Source organism: Anastrepha obliqua, chromosome 5 (genome assembly GCF_027943255.1).
Source record: "Anastrepha obliqua isolate idAnaObli1 chromosome 5, idAnaObli1_1.0, whole genome shotgun sequence".
Lineage (NCBI taxonomy): Eukaryota > Metazoa > Arthropoda > Insecta > Diptera > Tephritidae > Anastrepha > Anastrepha obliqua.
Genome location: NC_072896.1, coordinates 45,528,202 through 45,544,581, shown reverse-complemented (window position 1 = coordinate 45,544,581; position 16,380 = coordinate 45,528,202). Strand labels below are relative to the sequence as shown.

The following is a 16,380-nucleotide window of genomic DNA, read 5'->3' as shown; positions in this document are numbered from 1 at the left end:
ATGGCTGGAATTGGATTGATCTGAACAAGACGTATTTCAACAAGACAGCGCTACGTGGCACACAAGCAACGAAACCATTGATCTTTTACGGGAATAACACCTCTTCTTCGAAAATCCTTTCCATAGGTAATCTCTGTAGGTCCGCTTATAAACATCGAGAACACTTCTATCGGGGATACTTATGTTTGGGAAACACTGTAGCTAAATCCGAGTGCCGCCGCCACCGTAGCCGAGTGGGTTGATGCTTGACTACCATTCAGAGTATGTAGATTCGAATCTCCGTGAAACACCGAAATGAAGAAAAAGTTTTTTCTAATAGCTCTCGCCCCTTGACAGGCAATGCCATTAAAAAGTCCTCATAAAAAATATCTGCCGTTCGGTGTTGGCTTCAAACTGATCTACAGTTGTGGAAAAATATCAAGACGCACACCAAAAATTGGAGGCGGTACTTGGCCAAGCACGGGAAAAGGGTGTAAGCGCCAATTAAAAAAAAAGCAGAGAGTCTGTAGGAAGTCTCATTTACTACGATTTTTTTTCTTCTTCTCAGTTTAGATAAATATTTCTTAATATTTTTTTTTTTTTTATTTGATAAAAGATCACTCGTGAGGAAATTTGTATTTACTTTTACAAGGAAAAAAAGAATTACTGCCAGCCAATTTGATTTGAAGAAAATATTGCAATTTTATTAAACCTTGAATGGATGGCAACAACAACGGAAGTCAATAAATTAAGTTGGCTAATTTTTTATATCATTGATTTTCAATTCCTTTAGCATTGAAAACTCAAATCAAATGCGCTTTAAAAACCAGCTGCAATGTCTATTCGTTAACCTTCAACTATTTGACGTGAGCCATTAATTTTCTCCTGATTTCACTCTATCGAATGCATATAAATTAATAGTATTTAAACTCTCAAGAGAATCAAAGTGAACTGGCAAAACAAATGAAACAAATCGTAAAGAATCGAAAACCATACCGTCCAAATAAAGCAAAGCATTGAAGCAGCATCGAATGCTTGGTCACCGTCAATTTTTAATTGCAATTTCCGATTTAGTTTAAAAACTTATTAAGAAAGTTGGTCAAATGGTCTTGCAAGCGCTGCAGCGTCTGCTCTGCTGAAAACGCCAGGAATGGCTATAGAAATGGAGTGGGATGGCGCTAGGAAATTGCAAAGCGCTGCAGAATAGTTAAAGTTTTCAGCCAAGAGTCGCAACGTCAACATCACCGACATCATCGCTTGCAGTATGTATGTATGTATGTATATGGTCTTACCTATACCACCACGCAGCATTTTACTGCACTGAGCTTTCTTCACTCAACAAATGGAAGAATTCGGCAAAAGAAACTTGACTAAAGTCGGTTCCAAGCATAGCATTTCGAATTTTCCTTTATTTAGAAATATTGTTGGTATAATTGGTGCTATGTATGTATGTATGTACAACAGTCATGCCGCAGGATTTACCCATGCATATGCACGGTGACATTAAAAAGTCTACGTGCAGCTCCTTGAGCTACGAGAAAGAGACACAATTCTAATTTCATTGCAATGCAAGTATAATGAACAGACCAAATGAGTGTTCTTCAGTTTTGTATCGGAATTTGGCAAAATCATACAAAATCCTGTTTCTAAACATAAAACTCTACACACAGACATGGTACATACATATATGCCACACGAAACCCTGCAGTCGTACCCACTGGCTCTTTGCCACTTATTACTAGTTTATTTTGCAGGGAAGTAGCTCGCCTTTTATATTTCTTTAATGCCAGCAACTGGTATTTTTCACACAGCAAGGTTCTAGTACGACATGTCAATTGCCAGCGTTTGCCTCAGCGTTAGACCCTTGTTCATTCCTCTCGGGAGCATAGGGCCTCGATAAGACTCTTCCATCTTACACGGTTCTGTGCTGGTGTTTTTGCACCGTCCAATGAGATGTCGGCATCTGCTAGTTCGCGCAACATCGGCTTTCTCCAAATGTTTTTGGGTCGACCGTGGCCTCTGCTCCCTTGCGGGTTCCAGTCCAGTGTCATTCTCGTGATGCTATCTGGTGGTTTTCTCAATGTGTGACCTATCCATCGCCACTTTCTGCGTTTGATTTGCCTAAGAATGGGTTCCTCATTCGTTAATCTCCACAGTGCGTCGTTATGAAGGTGTTTGACCAGAATATTCTGCAGATGTTTCGTTTCCGTACAACATTACGGACTTCACGCATGAGCCGAATATTCGTGGTTTAGTGCGCCTCCCCCATACTATATGCATTCGCCCGAATACCGCCCTTGCTTTGTTTAGCCTGCAGTTGACGTCTTCACCTGCTCCACTTGGTCTTGGCAATGTTGGTCTTAAGACCGACAATACGTGCCAGCGGGACTAGTCCGCCTTCGCTTGCATGTCAGAGAATTCATCAAAAATGTATGGTCCTTAAGATGTCTGGTGAAACTCCATACGATGCCTTTTTTGTGCAGGCTCAGTTGGCTCATGACGTCATCAAAGACGATGGCGAAGAGAAGGGGCGGCAGGACAGACAACCTTGCCTTACGCCTGCATTGGTAGTGAATGGATCGCTGATATCGCCTTTGTGAAGCACTGCCAGTTGGGAGTTCTCGTAGAGGGCTTTGATGAGGCGGATTATCTTGGCGAGAACTCCCTTTCTACTCAGTGCCAGCCATATTGCGTCTCGTTTGATAGTGCGAACATCTCACTACGCCACAAATAGGAGCTCGGCCAAACACCTAAAAAGGGTGTACGCCCCAATTATATATATATATATAAACGTGGAAAAAGAAAGTCAGTAATGGATTTCAAATGTAATATTTCGATTGCATTATTTGTGGCTAGAAAATCACAACCAGCGTTTATTCGTTAGTTCGAGCACCTTAAGGTAAATAAAGTTCTTGTTTATCGCACCATTACTCGTTACACTGATACTGGTAGCATCGCGAAACGTCATGGAGGTGGTCATCAAAAGACTCCAACGTCACGTTAAATGGTTAAAAAAGTGAAGAAACGACTTGAGTGAAATCCCCAACGAAGTGCCAATCAAATGGCGAAAGAACTGAAAAAATCAGACCGTAAATGATCTCAAAGTCAAGCTTTACAAGATCCAAAAAGCGCATGGTCTCCCCCCAACGCAGCAACAAGTCAGACTTGAGAGAGCGAATGAGTTGCTTCGCTTGGCCGAAAGCAGTAAATTTCCGCTTTCTAACGAGAAAATTTTTCAAATTGAGCAATTCGTAAACTCCCAAAACGATAGGGTTTATTTGGCCGACCGCTCATACGAGAATTTGAGTCATCGATTGACCATCAGCACTCGCCACAGGTAGGGGTTTGGGCCGCTGTAACCGCAGATGAGCGCGCTCCAATCATTTTCATCGAGTCTGGTGCCAAGGTAAATGTTTAATATTATCGGGAAAGTATTCTGGAGGTTGCTTTGGAGCAGTGGACAGACAAACATTTCGGTGGCAGACAATGGTCGTTTCAACGGGACTCGGCATCGTCTCACAAAGCTCGAGGGAACCAAGAATGGCTAAAAAACAACGTTCCGAACTTCATAACGTCCCCACAACTCTAAAATTCTCCACACGCGAATTCGATGGATTATTATCTTTGGGCCATTTTGGAGAGCAAAATCCGAACTAAAAGATTCACCAGTCTGAAGGCGCTGAGAAAACCAATATCCGCGAGTGGGCCAAAATACCTGCAAGTCACATTCGGGCAGCTTGAGATTCGTGTCTGGACCATCTCAAGGCCATAGTCAAGGCAAAAGGTGATCATATCGAGCAAAAGTAAATTGATTCTTAATTTTATATAATTTTCACACATATTTTACTTTGAATTGAATAAAAGTATTATTCTAAACTAAATGTATGGCCTTTTTAATTGGTTACACTTCGAGTGCCGGACCCTATACATTTCAAATATTCGGATTCTGATTCGCACGTATCAAATTCCGCCTTAATAGGCCGCTGAACGCTAAATTTGTGTTTAGCGCATTTAACTCTTAATGCAACTCCAAATCTACATTTATCCATATGAAATTCTCCACTTATACGCAACTAAATATACTAATTTCATTGACTTCGTAAATCGAGGTATTAATTTCCTCAATTATAATCAAAATAGAGAAATACAGACGCATATAACTTTACCACTTAGTAGATAAGAATATCAGTTAAATATTAAATAATTTATTGATATGTGCATAGATGGATAAAAAAGATGAATTTAATTGCCTTCACTTTATCTGCATTGGCCAATCTAGTTGAACTTCACCTCCAGGATCACCAGGCAACTAACAAGGAATGAAAGTGCAAGGCAACTGGGTTCTAAGGAGACTATCCCAAAGCTAAATAAATCTAAGTACTACGTGCCAACTGTCAACTTCGGGGAAGCCAGAAAAATGACTGGTCTAAATGATGCAGGCACCAAATGGTATCTGCGCTATTTCAAAGAGGACGCAAAGCAGAAAACCCGTCCCTTGGGTACTCTAGAGGTGAAGAAATGCAGCGCTGCTGTAATTAGTCCAGCTGAAGGAAGCTATGCCAAGAGAAAACACGGTACAACATACGAACAAGTTCAAAGTACCTGAAGAATTGACAATACTAACCAATTTAAACTCTAGGAAACCTTATGTTAGCTAGGCTACCATCGTTAAACGTTTAACACTGGCTGTTCTATCCAAGTATTTGCCTGCACAAATACTCTCACGAGAGGGTTAGGGAAGAGTTGAAGAACTCTTAGTAGAGGAAATGAATAGGGGGTCATTCCGAACTTAAATTCAAAGGTATTCACTTCCGACTCGACTTAAACTAGTCCATTGTGCAAACGATGTTTTGGCCAACGCTGGTCTAAAGAAGTTGACTGGCTGAAATTCTTCTTTTCGTATTTTCGGGCGCTGAATTCAATATATTTTATCGCATAGATGATAGATTCCCAGGTTTGGGCAACAGCTATGATAAACAACAAAATTGTGCGGGTAACTATGGTCAAAGATGATAACATCCGAGAGGCTATCTGAAGTAAAATTCTGAGAGTGACTTCGGCTGCCACGTCATCGGGGATTCGGCAGCAGAATTCTGCCCGCTTCAGCAGAATTCTGCACGGTTCAATAAGTACCCATGTTTGATGGCAGAGGGCGTTCCTGAAGGAAGTTGTCCATGTTGTCCAAAAAGTCCATGACAACATTCTCACTGATTGACGAACGAAATTGCGTGAAATAACACAAGCCATAGGTGTATCAACCGGGACGGCAATTAATATTTTACATGATAAGTTGGCGATGGAAAAATTGTCGGCCTAATGGGTGCCACAACTGCTCACAAACAACAACAAGCGGATGCGGAGCTGTGTTTGGAGCAATTTAAGCGAGATCCAAACGAATTTTTCCGTCGAGTTATCACCATTGATGTAACCTGGATTCATCATTACACACCAGAAACTTAGCAAAAATCAAAAGAAAGGATTCCTCCCAGTGAATCTACTCCAAGGAAGGCGAAGACAGTCCCATCGGCCGGAAAGATCATGACGGCGATTTTTTGGAAAGCGATTTTTTGGAAAATCCCTGAGGATATTTTTAATAAACAGGAAGAACGATTAGTGGACAATACTACAGTGCGCTATTAGACCGCTTTCACAAAAAGTTTAAGGAGACACGGCCGCGTTTGGCGAAAAATAAGGTGTTGTTTCGCCACGATAACGCACAAGCACATCCATTCGGAGTTGTCGCCGCCAAACTGCATGAATTGCGTTATGAATTGCTGCCGCACCCCCCGTATTCACCCGATCTGGCTCCCTGCGGCTTTTTCTTGTTCCATAACATTAAGAAATGGCTCGCGGGGGAAAAAATTAGTTCAAACGAGGAAGTCATCGTCGAAACACAGGCGTATTCTGGAGAGTTCGACAAATCCCATTTTTTGGAGGGGTTAAAAAAATGGCCGGAGCGCTGGGAGAAGTGTAGCTTTCTAAGAGGGGACTATGTTGAAACAAAAAAAATAGTTTTTTTTTTAATTGCTGTCTTCATTTCTAACACGGGTACTTATTGAATCCTCCTCGTATTCCCACACTCGTTCAATCAGTCGTTGTTATGACGGCAACGAATTAATATGAGTGTAAGCTGCATAGATTTCTTTCGTATATCACCAACGCAGTCTTAATTTTTTCCGCTGTCATGACCAGTGATGGTAAATGTAGGGAAAATTCCCTACATGTAGGGATTTTTGTCGAAAAATGTGGGTGTAGGGAAAAGAAGGACAGATTTTTTTAAATTCTGTAAATGTAGGGAATTTTCAAAAAGGACAGAAACAATTTTTAAATAGCGGGGTAAAATTAAAAAAGTTGATTTAAAATAAAAATCCGCAGTAAGATTTCATGCAAGACTTCTTTTCCTTATGGCAGCATACTTTAAAAAGCGTTAATATGGCAACATTGCTGTGTTTTTCTTCGTTAACGCTAGCACGATTTTTTCTTTGCGCGGAAATTGTTAGTTGTCCTACGTTTTCTGGTGCTTTTCACTTTTGAAGTAAGTTTACAATTATTTTAGTTTTGGCTTTTTTTATATTTAAAATGCATATATAATATTTTACAGAAATGAGCTCCTCCTCTTCGACTGACTCTCCGGAGGAACACCAGGAAAAACAATGCTCCGATACTTGCAATAACAAGTTCAATAACAAGTGGCTTGACGACGAAATTTCAGTGGCTAGTTTGAAGCTGTGGCTAACGAGCAAGTCTGATTAACAGAAGCCCGCCGAAACAAAAATGCACCAATAAATATGAAGGCAATTAAAAATACATCTAAAAAAAACAGCTTTTTTTAGAAAAGGCGAGTAAACCAAATGGTTCCAGAAATTTCGAAATAAGACTTAGCATGTTCTTCGCTGAGCTGCAAGTGGGGGACCATTTAATCCCACTCTTAAAAGAAATCGTGCCGGATTCTGAAATAATAAAAAACTCTGAGCTCGGAAGAAAGAAGTGCACCAACATAATAAAAAATGAATTGGCAAAAGAAGAAAAAGACAATTTAGTTAAAAAATTAAAAGTAAACAAATTTTCCATAATGATCGATGAGACCACAGACATCGGACTCAATAAGCTTATGTGTCTTTTCGGCGAGGAAAGCGAGCGGCTTGTGGTTAAGCTGCTGGATCTAATTCCAATAAGAACTGAATGCACTGCAGAAGCTCTGTACGGAGTTTTTAAAAAATTTTAAGCAAACAATTCAACTTGGACTTTGCAATTGCCTCATTATAGTGTAAACACAGGAGAAAAAAATGTAGGGAATTTCGTAGGGAAAATTTGTTGTAAGCGTAGGGAAAAGTAGGGAATTTTTTTGGGTTGTGTAGGGATTTTTCAAAAAACCATTTACCATCACTGGTCATGACCACTGTCACGTCAGTAAATCAGCTAATACCTTCAAAATCGCTGAGAGCCGTTTAATGCTTTCGAATTCTGCATCGCGCCTTTTTTATTAAAATAAGTTTGTATGCTATACCAGTAAGCTCTCGTTGATTTCTCATGTTGATGGTATTGCGGCGTCCCGAGGACCTGGACCAAGTTGCGACAAGTTTGTATCAATGTTATACATGTATAATTGGCGCGTACACCCTTTTTTGGTGTTTGGCCGAGCTCCTTCTCCTATTTGTGGCGTGCGTCTTGATGTTGTTCCACAAATGGAGACCTACAGTTTCAAGCCGACTCCGAACGGCACATATTTTTTATGAGGAGCTTTTTCATGGCAGAAACACACTCGGAGGTTTGCCATTACTTGCCGAGGAGCGGCCACTGTTTGAAAAAAAAAAACTTTTTCTTCATTTTGGTCTTTCACCTCCGTTCTCTCTGATTTCCGAATGGTAGTCACACACCAACCCATTCGGCTCCGGCGGCCCATTGTTATACCAGACATATTTGATATTTCAGAAGCTAAAAGTATTATTTTAAAATAACAGGAAAGTCGAAAAGTTGATTGCCTTTATGTATTACTTTTAAACAAATGGCAGATTTTTACATACAATTTATGGGGAATAGCCCCTACAATTATTTAAGGGGGGAAACCGGTTTAAATCGATCAAAAAGTCGGTTTAAATCGATCAAAAAGTCGATTTTTTTTATTGCATAAATCGTTAGTATAACTACTCAAGAATATGTGGTAAAAATTTTAAAGCGAAATTCGCATTATTCCCGATTCTATGAGCACTAATTCTGGGATTATATTATTATTTAAAATATGGTTTTTTAAGCAAAATAAATGAAAAAATATCGTATAAAAACTACAGGGTGGCTGATGAATTTTGCTACATTAAGAAACTCAAATAACTTTTTTTTTGAGTGTATGGAATTCATTTTTTTTTTTTCAAGTTTAAGGTCATTAAATTTTATTAAATGTAGCTTAACTAGTTTTAAAAATAATTGAATTTAAATGTCCCCCATGCTCGTTGACACAAGTGCGGCATCTTAGTAAAAAGTTGTTCATTGCTGCTTTGAGAGTTGCGACAGGAATATCCGCAATTGTTGCCCGAATGGATTGTTTTAGTTCATCCAAATTTGTTGGCTTTGTTTTATAAACTTCTTGTTTACATAAACCCCACAAGAAAAAGTCAGGTGCAGTAAGGTCAGGCGACCTGGGGGGCCAACGAAATTCGGAGTTTCTTGAAATCAGTTTATTGGGAAATTTTCGTCGCAACTCTGTCATAACAGTCTGGGCTATGTGAGACGTTGCCCCATCTTGTTGAAACCACACAGAGTTGAAAGGAATTCTCTTTCGGCGAAGTTCTGGATAGAAAAATTCTTTCAGCATTTTCAAATAACGGTCTCCAGTAACCGTAACGGTGTGACCATTTTCTTCAAAAAAATAAGGCCCGACAATACAGCGTGAAGAAACCGCACACCACACTGTCACGCGAAGAGGATGCAATTCCGTCTCGTGGAGTATCTGTGGGTTAGAAGTACTCCATATTCGACAATTTTGTTTGTTCACATTGCCGTTTAAATCGAAATGGGCCTCATCAGACATGAAAAGGCAGTTTAACATGTTTTGGTCTTCTTCCACCATTTGCAGGATCTTCTGGCAAAATTCCAAGCGAATCGGCAAGTCTGCTGCATTCAGTTTGTTAACCATTTGAATTTTGTAGGGAAATAAGTCTAAATCTTTGTGCATTATTGTTTGCAAAGACTGTCGGCTGACACCAAGTTGAGCAGATAAGCTTCTTGTTGAAACCCTTGGATTGCTTTGTATAGCTGCAGCTACAGCAGCGATCGTTTCCTCCGTCCGAACTGGTGCGTTTCGATGATAAGGCCTTCTTGGACTGTTCCTTGCTCAGCAAAATTATTCATCAGTCTCATTATGGTCCATCTGCTCGGGGGATCGCCGCCAAACATCCGCCTGTACTCTCTCTGTACCAAAACTACGGACTCCAGTGCGTGATAGCGGCGGACTATCCAAATTCTTGTTTGCGTGCCCCAGTTATCCATTTTAATAAATTTTAAAGATCAATCTGCAAATTAAAACAAAAATGGAACAGATAACTTAAAAAGAAAAAAAGTTATTCAATTTTTTTTTGGTAGCGGCTTTCATCAGCCACCCTGTACTTTGTGTTCAAGCGCCTCAAAAGCATGGAATTTTCAAATTTTTTTACCACAATTAGGTTCATATTCTTAGGAAATACTATGTTATTAATAAAAAAATGCTGTTGATTTCAGAGAAAAATTGCAACTTCAGGAACTCCCACCAGCAAGACACTCGGATGGCGATCGTCCATGGACAGCACGCTCTAACGCCACTATCTCCCGCGAATATTAAAAAGTGTACCTAAAAATATAAATAAAATATCCTCTAAACTTAAACAATTTCTGATTATTCCTTCTTTGTTAAAAAATTCCCTTCACCAAAACTTTGGCCTCCTAAACCGGTTTCCCCCCTTAAGAAACCCTTATTGAACACCAAAGTAAGCAGAAATACAGCATAAAATTCTGTTATTCGTTCACGTAAAGATCGATATAACTTTCGATAAACGAAGAAATAGCTCAAAAGCGAAACGCCGTGTCCGAATTTTACAACAATTACGGCTTCTTGCTTTCGTTGTTTCCACTGTGACTGCGCGCTGCTAAACCGTTTTCGTCGAAAGGTGCATTAACGCAATAGTGAATATGTGTGTGTGCCTCATACTCGTGTACATAGACAGGTACATACACATAGGTATGTACATATGAGACATATATATGTATCCATGTACAGGATGCCATTGGCATTGGTTCGGTATTTTGCCGGTTCATTTTACCTTTGTGCGCTGCATGCAATTCCAACTTTTTAGTTTCATTTTATAGTTTCTCGTTCCTTTAGCGCGTCTGTGGTTAGTTTTGAGGCAAATTGATGACTCTGTAAGTAAGTTCTTCGGTTAATAGGTTATAATTGGTAATTTTACTTTGGAATTTGTGCAAAGTTAGCCGTATTCCTCACTGCTTATTCCTTCTATGCAATCGCTTCCTCTACTTCACAGTTTAAAGTTCGTTTGTTTAATGTTTATTTTACTTTTCACTTTTCGTCCGTTAGTATTTAAGCTGTTTTATCTACGGACATTGCCGGTGCACATACAAAAATACTTATATATGTATGTATGTATGTGCATCGGAGAGTTGATAGTTGCTTAACAAGAATCGTGATATTATGAAATTACGTTTCACTCTTTCTTATTTATTTATTTATTCATTGAATTAAGAGAATAAATTAAATCTAAGCAATGGGAATTAAGCGCCAGCACCTAAGGTTTTTGGGCTACTTTTGTATCAATCAATATGGTATGTACAAGTATGTACTTATTATTTAAATATAGAATATCGCACTTCGCAAAAATGTGTTTAGTTTACATAAAAACTGTACAAATGATTTTTCGCCAAAAGTTGCTAAACATTTTATGAATTATTTTAACTCTAAAATCATGACGAGTTACTTCTTATCGTAAAAACAAACAATTCTGGAGAACTGATTATAATCTGGTTCATGGTAAAGCTACCAATATTGCACTTTGGACGCCGCGCAATAGGGATTTTTCGGCAGATTTTGTTCAAAAATCCTAGAGAAGGCAGTTTTTCACAGATTTTAATAATTTTTTTGTTTATATAATAGAAAATGATTTTGGAAGAGATAGTCTGGAGACCCGGCAAAGTTGTCCCCTGTGGCCCCTTCTCTTCGCCATCGACACCTAGATGACGTCATGAGCCAACTGACCCTGCACAAAAAAGGCATCGTATGGGGTTTCACCAGACATCTTGAGGACCTGGGCTTCGCCGATGACATCTGCCTCCTCTCTCACAAACTGTCTAGCATGCAAGCGAAGGCGGACAGACTAGTCCCGCTGGCACGCATTGTCGCACTTGAGACCAACATTGCCAAGACCAAGTGGAGCAGATGAAGATGTCAACTGCAGGCTAACCAAAGCATGGGCGGCATTCGGGCGAATACATACAGTATGGGGGAGTTCGCAAATTTCCAGGCGCACTAAACTACGAATATTCGGCTCATGCGAGAAGTCCGTATTCTTGTACGGAAGTGAAACATGGCTGGTCTCTAACACCATCACACAGAGGCTACAATCCTTCATCAACAAATGCCTCCGCAACATCTGCAGAATATTTTGGCCGAACAGTATTAGCTATGACGCACTGTGGAGATTAACGAATGAGGGTTCCTCTTAGGCAAATCAAACGCAGAAAGTGGAGATGGATAGATCACACATTGAGAAAACCACCAGATAGCATTACGAGAATGGCACTGGACTGGACCTCGCAAAGGAGCAGATCGCGGTCGACCAAAAAAATTTTGGAGAATGTCGATGTTGCGCGAAATAGCAGATGCCGATATCTCATGGGACGGTGCAAAAACAACAGCACAGAACCGTGTACGATGGAAGAGTCTTGTCGAGACCCTATACTCCCGAGAGGAGTGAACAAGGAAAAAAACAAAAAGAAAAAAAAAGTCTGGACCCGAGTTTAAATTTTTTTTATTATATCAAAACGCACCTTTATATAATGATACTTTTATGAAAAATCCAGAAAAACTTTAGAAACAAAAAAAAATGTATTAAAATTCTGTTTGGATTTTTTTTAATAGTATGAAAATTTCCAGCCCCTAAATACCGCAAGGTCAAACATAGAATATTAACCGCAAAAATCTCAAAAAATTTAAATATATTTACGTTTTGGGGTTACTGAATCAGAATTCGTCGTCTGTTCGTCCTTTAGAGGTCACATTGACGGTCAGTTCAAGGTCAAACAAAGAATATTTACTGCAAAAATTAAACAAACACATACATATTCGTTTTGGAATGCTAAATCTGAATTCGATGTGCGTTTGTCAAATTGAAGGGCGAACAAGGAGTACTACTGTGGGCAAAAAGTAAGGTGAATTTATTTGTCAAACTTCGCGGGATTAAAATTTCCTTCTAGTTATTTTTTTCATGAGTTGGCAGCACTGTTAATAACATCTGGGCCAACTTTCATGTGAATGTCATTATCAGTAATATATTTACGCTTGTGTTTACCAAACGACCAAGAGTGCATTTTTCGATTTTTACAATGTCTGATTTGATTGAGCAAAGAAGTGCCATCAAATTTGAATGAGTTAGTGCTCAAAAATCGTCGGTTGACTGTTAAATACCTTACTGATATGATCGGAATATCAGAAGGATCTGTGAAAACCATTTTGAAAGACCATTCGGGCCTACGAAAAGTCAAAACTCGTTTGGTACCGAAAACTCTGAATTTCTTGGAAAAAAGTCGTCGCGTTGAAGTGTGTGAAACAATGCTTTCAGACTATCAGGACAAGCTCAAATGCATCATTACGGGAGATGAGACTTGGATTTATGCTTACGACCCTGAAACAACCGACCAATCAAGCGAATATCGTGCTAAAGGCGAGGCCAGACCGAAAAGAGCACGTCAAAGTCGTTCAAAAATAAAGGTCATGATGACAGTTTTTCTCGATTTTCGTGGTGTGGTGCACTATGAATTCCTTCCACCTGGCCAAACTGTTAATAAGGAATATTATTTGAGCGTTATGCGTCGTTTACGTGAAGCAATTCGTCTAAAAAGACCAGAATTATGAGCCAACAACTCTTGGTTTTTGCATCACGATAATGCACCGTCTCACACTGCACTCGTTTTTCGTGACCATTTCGCCAAAAATTCCACGCATATCGTTCCGCAACCACCGTATTCGCCTGATTTGGCTCCGTGTGACTTCTGGCTATTCCCAAAACTCAAGAGACCACTCCGGGGAACGCGTTTCGAGTCGATTGAGGAGATTAAAGCTGAATCGAAGAAGGTGCTGATGGCTATTCCGGAAATGGACAATTTGGCATGTTTCGGGGATTGGAAAAGACGTTGGTATTTCATCGAGAGGGGATTATTTTGAAGAGGATGAAATTGATTTACAAGAATAAATAAAAATTTTTCATTTTACAATTAAATTCACCTTACTTTTTGCCCACAGGTATATTTACCGGACAAATCTAAAAAAAAATTTTATATACATTTTTGGGGTTACAGAATCCAAATTCGTTGCCTTTGCGGAATCAGCCGTGAATCACTAACGTCGTACTGCATTTTATATGACACCCAACATTTGAAGGCCTAGGAGAAAATTGATGTATTGTAAGTTTTTTAGCATTTTTAAAATTTTGGTTTGTTGTATTCTTGAATCGAGGGTGAGAGGATCTCATATACGCACATCCATACATAGACATACAATACTTAGCTCATCAAGTCTGCGTTCACCTTACAAATATGTTTAAGTTGATTAAAAACACTACATAAATGTTGGATACAAAACATATTTATTAATTTCTTCATCGCATTCTTAAGTCGCAAAAGCAAGAAAAAACAAAAATGACGAGATTTTTCCCTTCATTTTTTACATAAAGCGTGGTACTAAGATCGCGTTTCACGCCAAATGGGTGTCAAAATCCATAGCAATTGCATTGCCGTGAAATTTCGTATGTATCTCACGACAAACTGGTACTCTGTTCATGCCATGAAAACATCACTCAGCATACCAGCAATATGATGCGAGCAGCATGATGCCAGCAACATGTTTCCACACCTATTTAAAATGCACATGTCAGTTAAAATTGAGCAAAAACTCTCAGTTCGTTTGCGAGTGAAGTGTCTGAGTTCGAATACTCCCAGGATATGGTATTTTTAAGCGAAACGTCAGCAAAGAGTGTAATTAAATCTACTTTATATGTTAATTTGTTTACCGAAATTTGCTAATTGCTTCTGAGACGATTTTCATAAAATTGATGCTTCTTCTCATTTGGCAACCACTGTTGCTAGCAACATTTAACGGCAAGCCAAATGCATATTGCTGGTGAAATGGCACTGCTAGGCCTTAACGGAAGGTAGCTGCAGCAACATGTATGTAAATATGTATAGCAACTGAAAGTCTGCGCTCACTCTGTTTCTTTTAATAATAACGTTATTTTATTATTGCTCACTTTTCATTCTTTGTTATTATAATTGACCGATTAGTGAACTCAGTTGCAGATTTTATTTGTTTCTAGAAACATTTTTGGTATGCAGTTTTATAGCTGATTAAATTTAACTAAGTATTATCTGCTGAAAAATTTCACTTATTGTTACATTTTGTAGAGAATTATAAAAAAATTCAAAATAAATTTGAAAATTTGCAGCTATTAGCCCGGCGTCTGTCTTTCCATGAAATTCTCCAAACCAAACTATCCTCAAAACGGTCGAGAATTGTCAAATTGGATGTTATAGAAAACAATGCTGCCAATTTAAAACTTTCCGTTTAAGAAAAACACCATTTACGGATATTTGTATGTATGTGCGTTCTTTGTTTTTTTTTTTTTGTTTTTTGGTTTTTTGTTTTGTAGTTCCATTCCTTGCCACTGCTGGGCTTATTAAATTTCCACCCTTAGTGCGAAGTTAATGTTCCCGCAAGTGGTGGATATGAATATACTACATGAAATTAACTACAAACACAACCAAATCGTTGAACGAACTTCGTCGGCCGGAATGTTGCTGTCGGTTGATATTCGCCGCAACATTTCGCCCAGTTAAACAGAGTCCAAATAAAATTCGTATCAAAAGCGAAAACATTAAATCACAATTATATATGTATGTCAATATAATTTCCTTTCTGCCATCGGCGACAAGGTAGCAACAAAATTGAAAATAAATCTATTTACGACGAACGCCACTTTGGCTGTGTTCAATTCAATCTTATACGCGGCAGTGTGCTTTAATTTTGACAGCGCAGTTTCGGCCGAAAAAGTTCGCTCAGCGATTTGGTTCTGTTTGCATTATTAAATACAAAATTTACTAACATATACATATATATATATACATATATATATATACCTATGTGCATACCAATTGTGCATTGCAATATATACGTTTTGTTTTTATAATCGTACCTGTGTGTTGCATTCATTCAACTGCTTGAATCTCAACTGAAACTGAGTATGCGTGCATATATGCACATACATATGCATTTATGCCTACCTATCGTATGCTAGTGCAAATTACGTACATAAGTACATACAATGTATATACCTATGCACAAAGTATGCTTTGTTGCTCTCATGAACCAGCCAACTGCATGCCAAACTTGCTTTTGCGCATAAGAGCAGAGCACAATATTGTTGTATGAAGTAGTACATTAGACATAAACAAGTATCAAGGGGGTGTAGCTCAGTGGTAGAGTGCTCGCTTCGCATGTGAGAAGTCCCGGGTTCAAACCCCGGCACCTCCATAAACAGAGAAGGTATCTGATTGTTTTTTATTTTTATTTTTTATTTTATTATTATTTTTAAATATTTCTATAGAAAAATTATTTCAATATGAAAGCATTTCCAAAACATAATATGTATAATAAATAAGTGGATTGCTACAATGTCTCGAATTTTGTATGCGCAGTTACACACGTACTCGCACATAGTTTAGGAAAGCAATATAAACTACCGAACACTTGCAAAGCGGTCAATTACGGTTGACGAAATTTATAGTACGCTTAGAATTTTTTAGTTTTTTGCCTTCAGTTATGTGAACCGATTTTCTTATTTTTGAAATTTGAATGTGGGGCGTTAGTGATTTAATGCCGTTAGTGAAAAGTAGAAAATGGCGCACCATAAAAAAGTGAGTGAATGTCACAAAAACTACGCTCTTCGCGAAATTAATGCTAAGGTTAGGTTAGGGCCGCTTCCTCCAATCAAGACAGGCACATCGGGTCCTCAATGAATCCAATGGTGGTCATATGCTTAGCCCATGTGTTGGGTACCGACCATCAACCGAACGTCTTTCCTTCCAAGTTTTAGTAGAAAATTTGACAGTTTTCTGTTCGACTTGTCACAAAACACATTGCAGCTCTGCAGC

The 16,380-nt window shown here is 38.8% G+C and overlaps 1 non-coding gene across 1 annotated transcript; it reads left to right on the top strand.

Moving 5' to 3' along the window:
- Positions 1-15,688: 15,688 nt before the first annotated feature.
- Trnaa-cgc (transfer RNA alanine (anticodon CGC)) lies at positions 15,689-15,760 on the top strand. The gene has a single exon. It is a non-coding gene; the product is annotated as a tRNA-Ala (tRNA).
- Positions 15,761-16,380: the final 620 nt, after the last annotated feature.